At 44.2% G+C, this 9,505-nt stretch overlaps 1 pseudogene; it reads right to left on the bottom strand.

Annotated features, from left to right (window-relative positions):
• Positions 1–1,154: 1,154 nt before the first annotated feature.
• Positions 1,155–9,505, bottom strand: part of LOC129552071 (ferritin light chain pseudogene) — an 87,089-nt pseudogene continuing 78,738 nt past the window's right edge.

The following is a 9,505-nucleotide window of genomic DNA, read 5'->3' as shown; positions in this document are numbered from 1 at the left end:
TTCATGATCAACTTCCCACTGAATTAATTTCTTTGCCTGGTTTTGTTCTCCTCTCTGCATCTTGGGGCTGGCTGTTCTTCATTTGTGTCACTCTTTTGACCCAAACTAGAGGCACAACACTTTCTTCTGTTTTCTTAGTTCCCTTAACACAATGGTGAAAGCAAATCATTGCATGTAGCAGAACTTTGGCTGCAACCATTTGAAATCCATGTTTGTCCTAAGAAATTCTCACTGGCTGCAGCACCCATAGCACTCCTACTCCTTGTCTCTTTCTGACTCATCTCGCTCTAATCTTTCCTTTCCTTTCCCTCTTTTTTGCTTTCCCCCTCCTACTCAGGAACAAAAATAACATTTATAACATCACTCACTTTTTGTTTGTTTGTTTCTACATGTATCTTTATAGACTCGCTTTCTGCCCCCCAAACAGCTTTTCTGTGGGGAAGCAGAGCGCTGAAGGGAGCCGAACTGCTTGGGTTCCAATCCCTGTGCTACCTTGTTCTCTGGATATTGCTCTGGGCAAGTCATTTCAATTCTCTGTGCCTCAGCTTCCTGTTCTGAGTTAAAGAATGAACAGAAAGTCCTCATATGATTGTAGAGAGGATCAAACAAGTTAATGTGCCATCTATGCTCCCCGTCCCTGGGATTCTCCAGGCAAGAACACTGGAGTGGGTTGCCATTTCCTTTTCCAATGTGTGAAAGTGAAAAGTGAAAGTGAAGTCACTCAGTCGTGTCCGACCCCTAGCGACCCCACGGACTGCAGCCTACCAGGCTCCTCCATCCATGGGATTTTCTAGGCAAGAGTACTGGAGTGGCTTGCCATTGCCTATGGAGAAGTAGATAAACAAATTGTGGTATGGTCACACAGTGGAATACTATTCAGTCATGAAAAAGGATTGCAATACTGCTTATCTGCTGTAACTGACTAACTCTCAAAAACATTATACTAAGTGAAAGAAGCCAGACAAAAATGTTACATATCATATGATTTCTTTTTTTTTTTTTTATGCTGCAAAAAGCTTTATTGTTTCCATTTGGTCCAAGGCTTGAGAGAGGGCTCCAGGATGTTAAAAAGCTGCCTAGTGGCTGCTGAGAGGGGCTTCAGGCAGCCCTGATGTTAGGTGGGTTCTTCAAAGGCCACTGGTCTCCAGGAGCTCCTAGTCATGCTTGAGGGTGAGCGTTTGGAAGAGATACTCGCCCAACCCAGCTTGGGGACCAGCCAGCCTGCGGAGGGTGGTCAGGTGGTCACCCTTGATGAGTTTTACTTCCTCATCTAGGAAGTGGTTCTCCAGGAAGTCACAGATGTGGGGTTCTCCGCGGGCAGAAGCCAGGCCATGCAGGTCCAACAGGGCTTGATTCAGGTTCTTCTCTACGAGAAGGGCAGCTTCCATAGCGTCCTGGGTTTTACCCCACTCATCTTGAGATGGCTTCTGCATGTCCAGGAAGAAGGCGCGGCCGCCACGCTGGTTTTGCAATTTCAAGAGACGCTCTGCGCCCTCGCGCTTCTCCTTGGCCAATTCGCGAAAAAAGTGACCCACACCCTCCAGGGCCACATCGTCGTGGTCGAAATAGAAGCCCAGAGAGAGGTAGGTGTAGGAGGCCCGCAGTTGCATGTTACCCAGGCGGTTGATGGAGGCCTCCACCTCCGTAGAACAATTCTGACGAATCTGGGAGCTGATGATTGGTCAGTAATAAGGAGTTAAAAAATGGTGGCTGGTCCCGGTGATTGCGGACAGTTGAGTGGCTGACTCCGGAGGTTGCGACTGGAAAAAAGGTTGGAGAGTGGTTGGAGGCTGGAGCAAGGGGCGTCCCTGGGTCTGTTACGTCCAAGCACTGTTGAAGCGAGAGACAGATCCGCGGGGCCGCTCAGCGCACTTCCTGATTTCTTTTTAAAGATGTATCCAGAATAGGTAAATTCATAGAGACAGAAGACAGATTGATGGTTACCAGGAGACAGTAAGGGTGGGGAGGAGGCAACAGAGAAGAATGACTGCTTAGTGGTATAAAATGTTCTTCTGGGGTGATTAAAAAGTTTTGAAGCTAGAAAGAAGTACAACATTTGTGAATGCATTAAATGTAACTGAATTATATGTTTTAAAATGGTTGATAGCAATGATGTGCTTTAAAAGCTGATTGATCTCAGCTTTTAAATAAATGTAAAGCATTTTGTATATTTCCTGGCATACAGTAAATAATCAAAATATTATTACTACCTAGCGCCCCGTTCAGCCAGCATGCTGCTGCTGCTGCTGTTGCTAAATCAGCATAGATGATTATTAATCTCAGCTATTTTCAAAATAAGGAAAAAATCATTAAATAGCAAGCAGTATAAGGGAGTCTCAGGCCCCAGGGAGAGAATTTTCCTGAGGCATGCCCACCCTGCTAAGATAATGTTTCATCTTATTATAAGAACAAATGGGATCCTGGGTTGTAAAGTCAGTAGTTCTTGGAGTCTTTTGTCTCATTAATGTGGTTCCAGGAATTGGAAGTTGGGAAAATATTCTATTGTTTAAATATTTCTGGCATCTACAATTTTCCTTACATCTTCCTTAGTGTCTTAGCCACACAGACTTGCTCTGCCATGCTGCCTCTCCCAAATCAGGCTTGTTAGAAAGACTGGATTATGCCACGGGAAGGTCTTCAGACATCACCAAAATCTCACTGAGGCCCTTCTGTAAGGACTGCGTCTTGTTCAGGACGTTCAGACCAGCCAGTTATGTGCCCCAGCTGACTGCAATGGCAGTCTTTCTAATTGCTGTACTAACTATATAGGACACCCTGTATGATGCAAGTAACACATCTTCATCACCATGGTGACCAGGCAACTTCTGCCTCCAAACACATTCCTTTGCAGCATATGTCTACCAGGGACTGAAGAGAGCCAGTGAAGCTGTGGGCCTGGAAAAGGGGGATCCCAACTAATTTCTGGTTCTAAGAGCTGAGTGGCCTGTGCTCTGCTCTTCGACTATACGTGGCAATTTTTGGCAAAACCAAACTCACAAATTTCTATCACTTAAAACTGGTTCAGGAAAAAAGCATTCAAGAGAAGGAGACTCAACATGACAGCTGGGAATCGGCTACATCAGAGGATGCAGGATTCACCAGGTCATCCAGAAGATGCAGACTCAGTACTGACAGAACCAATCCCAGAAGCACCCACAGAAATCCCTTTTGGGGGAGAGTCTCTTCAAGGATGGAGCTAAAAAAAAAAAAAAAAAATTGGTGCCTCAAGGGAGCCTCTTCCTTCCAAGGACATTGTAAGAACCATTTACCCTCCACTTACAAATGGAGCAGGATCAGACAAAAGTGAGTGGGTGTAGGCAGTTGGCAGGGGCTATCCCACTTGGAATGACTGTAGCATCACATGCAGTCCCCTGATTTTTCACCTGAGTGCTTTTGGGCCTTTTTTTTAATGTGACCCCTGCACTTGTCTTAATGCTGCTCCCTCCCAGCCCTTCTTAAGCACCAGTCAGTGCTGTTCTGAGCTCATGGTGGAGATTCATCACCTCAACCTCATGCTCAGAAGTAAGGAGCTACCTTCAGAGTTTCCGACTTGCTGACAGAAACCCAGCTCAAAAACTGGAGCCATTTTCCTCAGGTTGCTCTCATGGGGCCACCTGGCACAGAAAGCCATTTAAAGACCTGCTCATGGGCTGAGTGAAATCATTTTGTTTATTGTGGGAAGAAAGCTTTGGAGGCCTCCTCTGATATTTACTCCCAAACTCTGGTTTCTTTTGGAAAATTCAGTGCTTGTTCTAAAGAGTCAGTTTCTTCAGTTGCAGTGAGGGTGTGGATCTGCTCACCCATTTCCCACCTCTGAGCTGTGCCTGTCGGTGCAATGATGCTGGCCTCCCACCTTCCCTCACTGGCCAGGTGAAGGAGGATGGACAGCACATGTATGCACTTGGATCTCTGAACTGTTGCTGCTGAGACGTATCCCAGGGACTCAGCTGCCTGTGGAGAAGGTGGCCACATGTCCCAGTTTGCCAGGGACAAGCCGTGTGTGTATATCTGCTGTCTTAGAATGATTTTAAAAGGCCCCTTTCACTCTCAGAAGTGTCCTGTCACTTGATAAGATAGGTGATAAGATCCTTTATGCAACAGAATCTTGTGTCTCACTGCTGACAGCCTGAGCATTTGCATTGTTTTCCTTCAGTTCTAGGATTTTTCAGATTTACTGGATTCTTAGAGAGGTTGGTGGAAAGCAGGGCAATTTTCATGGCCTCGTTATGAATCCTAACTGGTTCTCTTTTAAACTCAAAGTAGTTATAAATATTCTGTCCAATATATTTGGCCCTCAGTATATTGGCTCTAGAGTGGCTCTAGTGGCTCTCAGAGTGCGTCCAAAGGACAGTGCTAAAGTCTTGAAATTTGCATTGAATGACAACAGCTGTGTCCCACAAGGAACCTGTAAGTCAGCAGATAGAATGGATTCAGGTTCAAGTTTTTTCCAAGTTTTTGTACACCTTTGGTAGATGATCCTGCTTGTCAGCTGGCAGATAAACAAATGCACAAGTGCTGAGTATGAACTTTTAAATGTTCAGAAAGTATTTAATGACATATTTTAATGAGATAAGAATACCTGGAACATGGTCATATTTTCACTAGGTAAAATTCATTTATGCAATGGAATTTAATATGTCAACAAGTTATAGCACGTCAGTATTAAATTCATATCTAACATTTGTTGTTTTAAAATGTGCCAGACAAGTGCCGAATGAGTCACATGCATAACCTGTTTGATCCTTGCGGCGGTCCGTGAGGTAGGTATTGTGGTCACCTATGTATTGTAAAAGGGGAAACTGGGAAGAGACTCCAGGTCTCACAACTTCCAGGTGCTCTGTCACCTAAACTCTTTTGAAATGCACTTTGAAACTTCCTAGCTAGCCAATATACTAAAAAAGCATCTGTCATTTGATTTTTGCCCTTAGGCCATGATTCCATAGCAATTAGAGAAGTTTCCTGAAGCTACAGTGAGATCTGAATTTTCCTTTTGACCCTGAAGAGACCCTGAAAAACCTCTTCATTTGCTATAGGTTTCTTTTTTTTCTATTTCCTTTTAAGAGAAGAGCAATGAATCTGGAAAAACTGAGGTCGTGTCATATTAAATATGATGCTGCTGGTTTTGCTCAGCACTTTTTGCTGTAATGCTGTATTACTTCCAGGCCCCCAACTTGAGTCCATCTCTCTCCATTATTCCCCCATGTTGGCTGAGATGGTAAAGAATCTGCTTGCAATGCAGAAGATCCGGGTTTGATCTCTGGTTTGGGAAGATTCTTTGAAGAAGGGAGTGGCTACCCACTCCAGTATTCTTGCCTGGAGAATTCCATGGACAGAGGAGTCTGGCGGGCAAAGAGTCCATGGTTTTGCAAAGAGTCGGACACGACTGAGCAATTAACACTTCTACACTTTTCACTTCACAAGGAGGGCATGCTGGTAGTTTAACCTGGTACAAAATAGATGCTCAGTAAACATTGGTTTTAAGAATGAATGCATTTTAAGTGAACGAAGCAATGACTCAACACCACTTTCACAAAGATTATGAGATGGAATCCTGCAGAAACTGCTGCATTTTGCCAAATCCCCTTTCTTAAGTCTCTGGATGACTGCCAGGAAATTAAATCTCTGCATTTCCTGGTTAATTAAATGTAAGAGATTGACTAGTGATGTAAATGATTCCCCTCGATCCTATGGCTTCATCAAAACCTTTGGGAAGTGGGGAAGAGAAAGATTACCTGTCTGTGCCTTGTTGACTGAACATGCCCTTCAGTCTGGGCTCTTCTAAACTCACCAGGGAGCCTTTCACTGCTGTGCGAGGGCGGTCATGCTTCCTTTGCCTCCCTCTGTGCCTTAGCTTTACTTTGGGACCTGACATGTCACTGTCCCCCGTGAACAGAGCCCTCTTATCCCACCCGCCACCCACCTATGCAGTTCTCCTTTCCCACCAGGCAGCCAGACCATGTTTCTGCTGTTTTCTTTTCAGTGGTTGGCAATAGGCCACCTGAGCCTGGAAAACCTTCCCTGCCTCCTGACTGTCGGCGGGGAGGACCCAGAGAGGCAACTGACCCAGCGGAGATGCTTGTCTTGTTCAAGCAGGGAGTGCACTTACTGCCAAAAGTGCTGAAGGCTTTTGTGTCCCCCAGTGCTTTCAGAGCCCGAACAAGCTTTGCATTCTAATGCTGTCCTTTCCTGGAAAGCTCTCTGTCTTTTCTCCATGGCTTCATCTCATTTCTGCTCAGCACCAGACAGAATTACCATGGGTGTATCTTCTGGCCTCTGGGCTTTCTTGGGTCCATAGAGTGTGGGTCATTTTTTCTTCATATAACTTTTAAAACAATTATTACAAAGTTAGTAAATATATTCATGGAAGGAAATTGAGAAATGCAGGAAACAAAAGTAAAATTATCTATTATTATCTTGTGCTAACATCTATTAACATTTTGCTATTGATGTGTGTAGTCTTTTTAATTTCAGTCTGTTTTCTTGATTATTAGGGGCAAAACAAATAGAATTATGCCAGCTTGAATATTTGCTTAACTCTTGATACATTTTTATGCATTCCCCTTATTGATTTTTAAAAATTTTTTGATAATTTTAGATTACAAAGAAGTGGCAAAGATAGTACAGAGAGTTCCCACGTACCCTTAATCCAACTTCCCATCATGTTAAAATCTTATATAACCATGGTTATTTGTCAAAAATAAGAAAGTCACACTGGTCTGATATTATTAACTACAGATTTTTTTTTTTTTAAGGAGTTTACCAGTTTTTCCTTGCTTTTCATGACCTTGGTACTTTTGAAGGGAACTGGTCAGGTATTTTGTAGGATATCCCTCAGTTTGTCTAATGTTTTTCTCATGATTAGATTTGGATTATAGACTTTGGGAAAGAAGACCACGGAGGTGTCTTTTCACTTCCTTCAGTTCAGTTCAGTTGCTCAGTCATGTCCGACTCTGCATCCTGATGAACTGCAGCACAGCAGGCTTACCTGTCCACACACCAACTTCTGGAGCTTGCTGAAACTCATGTCCATTGAGTTGGTGATGCCATCCAACCGTCTCATCCTCTGTTGTCCCCTTCTCCTCCCACCTTCAACCTTTCCCGGCATCAGTGTCTTTTCCAATGAATCAGTTCTTTGCATCAGGTGGCCAAAGTGTTGGAGCTTCAGCATCAATCCTTCCAATGAGTATTCAGGGCTGATTTCCTTTAAGATTAACTGGTTTGATCTCCTTGCAGTCCAAGGGACTCTCAAGAGTCTTCTCCAATACCGCAGTTCAAAAGCATCAATTCATTTCCTTATGTTTCCTATGAAATACACACTCTCAAGGTGGCACAGCTAGTAGAGAACCTGTCTGCCAATTCATTAGACACAAGAGATGAGAGTTCAATCCCTGGGTCAGGAATATCCCCTGGAGAAGGAAATGACAACTTGCTCCAGTGTTCTTGCCTGGGAAATCCCATAGACAGAGGAGCCTGGCAGGCTGTAGTCCATGGGGTCACAAAGAGTTGGACATGACTGAACACGCATGTACTTACTTATGCACACCTCGCCTAGAACTTCTGGATAAAAGAAGCAGTTAAAACTGTGATTTATTAGGCAGCCTCATGAAGTGTATCTTCAACTATTTCATGCCCAGTGCCTGGCCTGGGGCTGCCCCAAGTAGGTGCTTCCTTGGTGTTTGTTTCATGGTTGGCATTAGGGTCCAGGCCAGGACACTTCCTTCTGGGGAAATGATGGACTAGATGGTAGCTGCTTCGTTCACCTTGAGAGACAACAGAGAAAGAAAGATCACAATTAGAAGCAGAGATCACTGCATCACTATTTACAATAGCTAGAACATGAAAACAACCTAGATGTCCATTGACAGATGAATGGATAAAGAAACTGTGGTACATATATGTGATGGAATATTACTCAGTCATAAAAAGGAATGCATTTGAGTCAGTTCTAATGAGATGGACAAACCTAGAACCTATTATACAGAGTGAAGTAAATCAGAAAGAGAAAAGTATCATGTACTAACGCATATATATGGAATCTAGAAAGAAGATGTTGATGAATTTATTTTCAGGGTAGCAATGGAGAAACAGAGAACAGACTTATGGACACAGGGCGGGGGGAGGGGAGGAGGGGAGGGTGAGATGTGTGGAAAGGGTAACACGGAAAGTTACATTGCCATATGTAAAATAGAGAGCCAATGGAAATTTGCTGTATGACTCAGGGAACTCCAACAGGGACTCTGTGACAATCTAGAAGGGTGGGATGGGGAGGGAGATGGAGGGAGGTTCAAGAGGGAGGGGACATTTGTATACCTGTGGCTGATTCTTGTTGTTTGACAGAAAACAAAATTCTGTAAAGCAATTATCCGTCAATTAAAAAAAAAAAAAGCAGAGACCAGTTTGTGTTTAGAAGAAATGTATCATTTCCTTGAAAATAAAGACATAGATGTGAAAATAGACACAAGAAAAGATGAAGCTATTGAGGGAAGAAAGATATTAGAGCACAAAGTTCTGGAGACAGTTGTGTGTCCCAATTATCCCCAGATACCCAGGACCCTCAAGAAGGCAGGAACTGTGGCATAGGAAATGGGGAGGAGGCTGACTCTTACACAGAACCCTGTGCAGGCCTCTGCCTGACCACCTTTGGGCACCTTTTTGCTCCCTCTCTGCCATTGTAGTCCCCTGGCTTGTTCTAGAATATTCACACGGCCTTTCTTTTAGTGTCACTGGTTTTACTGAAGGTTTGGAGACAATGGTAGGTGATTAAGGCACAGGCCATGCATCTCTGTTCTCCAAGCTCACCTCCTGTCCCACAGAGGAGAGTCTCAGACTAGCTGACCTGCCTTTTCAGCCCAGGCCCTCTGCCAGGGTACTGATCCCCACTCTTGAGTCCCCTCTTCCCCTTCTACCATCCCCAGCCAACCTCCTCCCCACAAAGTCTGAGAGAAATTGGGAATCTCCTCCTTTTGCTCCCAACTTCTCACTCAAACTCTTCTTGGTTTCAGCTTTCACAACCGAAAGGACAGCCAATACTTCTTTTTAAACAGAGAAGACCTACTCAGCAGTCACCATCTTTGGCCACACACACACACACTGGCTGGCAGAAGCTTCAAAACGCCCAGGGAAGAGAGGAAGGGGTGTGATATCATCTTCCAGAGCCTGTGGTGGGAACATGACTCAAGCCATGGGTCTCTGAGGGGACTGGAGGGGCCGAGAGAACTTCGGACGCTGGGGGTGGGGTGGGGTGGGGGTGGGGCTTCCCTGGGTGGCCCTGGATCCTTTGGTTTATGAAACTCCAGGGCCATGCTAGAGAAGATCATAAATATCTAAGTAGAAACTCATCTTTTTCTTTCCCCAGCATTTTTATAGAATAATAATTTTTTAAAAATACCTTGCATTACAGTTTTTAAAGTCTTCTTGTAAGAACTTTCCATTCAGTCACATCAAGAGTTTACAATTGACAGTCACACTCTGGTTGTTCTTTCTGAGGAGGACTCTGCTGTTGGTC

This window comes from Moschus berezovskii, chromosome 3 (genome assembly GCF_049115385.1).
Source record: "Moschus berezovskii isolate FMDL1 chromosome 3, NW_MosBer_1.0, whole genome shotgun sequence".
Lineage (NCBI taxonomy): Eukaryota > Metazoa > Chordata > Mammalia > Artiodactyla > Moschidae > Moschus > Moschus berezovskii.
This window is presented reverse-complemented; position numbering and strand designations above follow the sequence as displayed.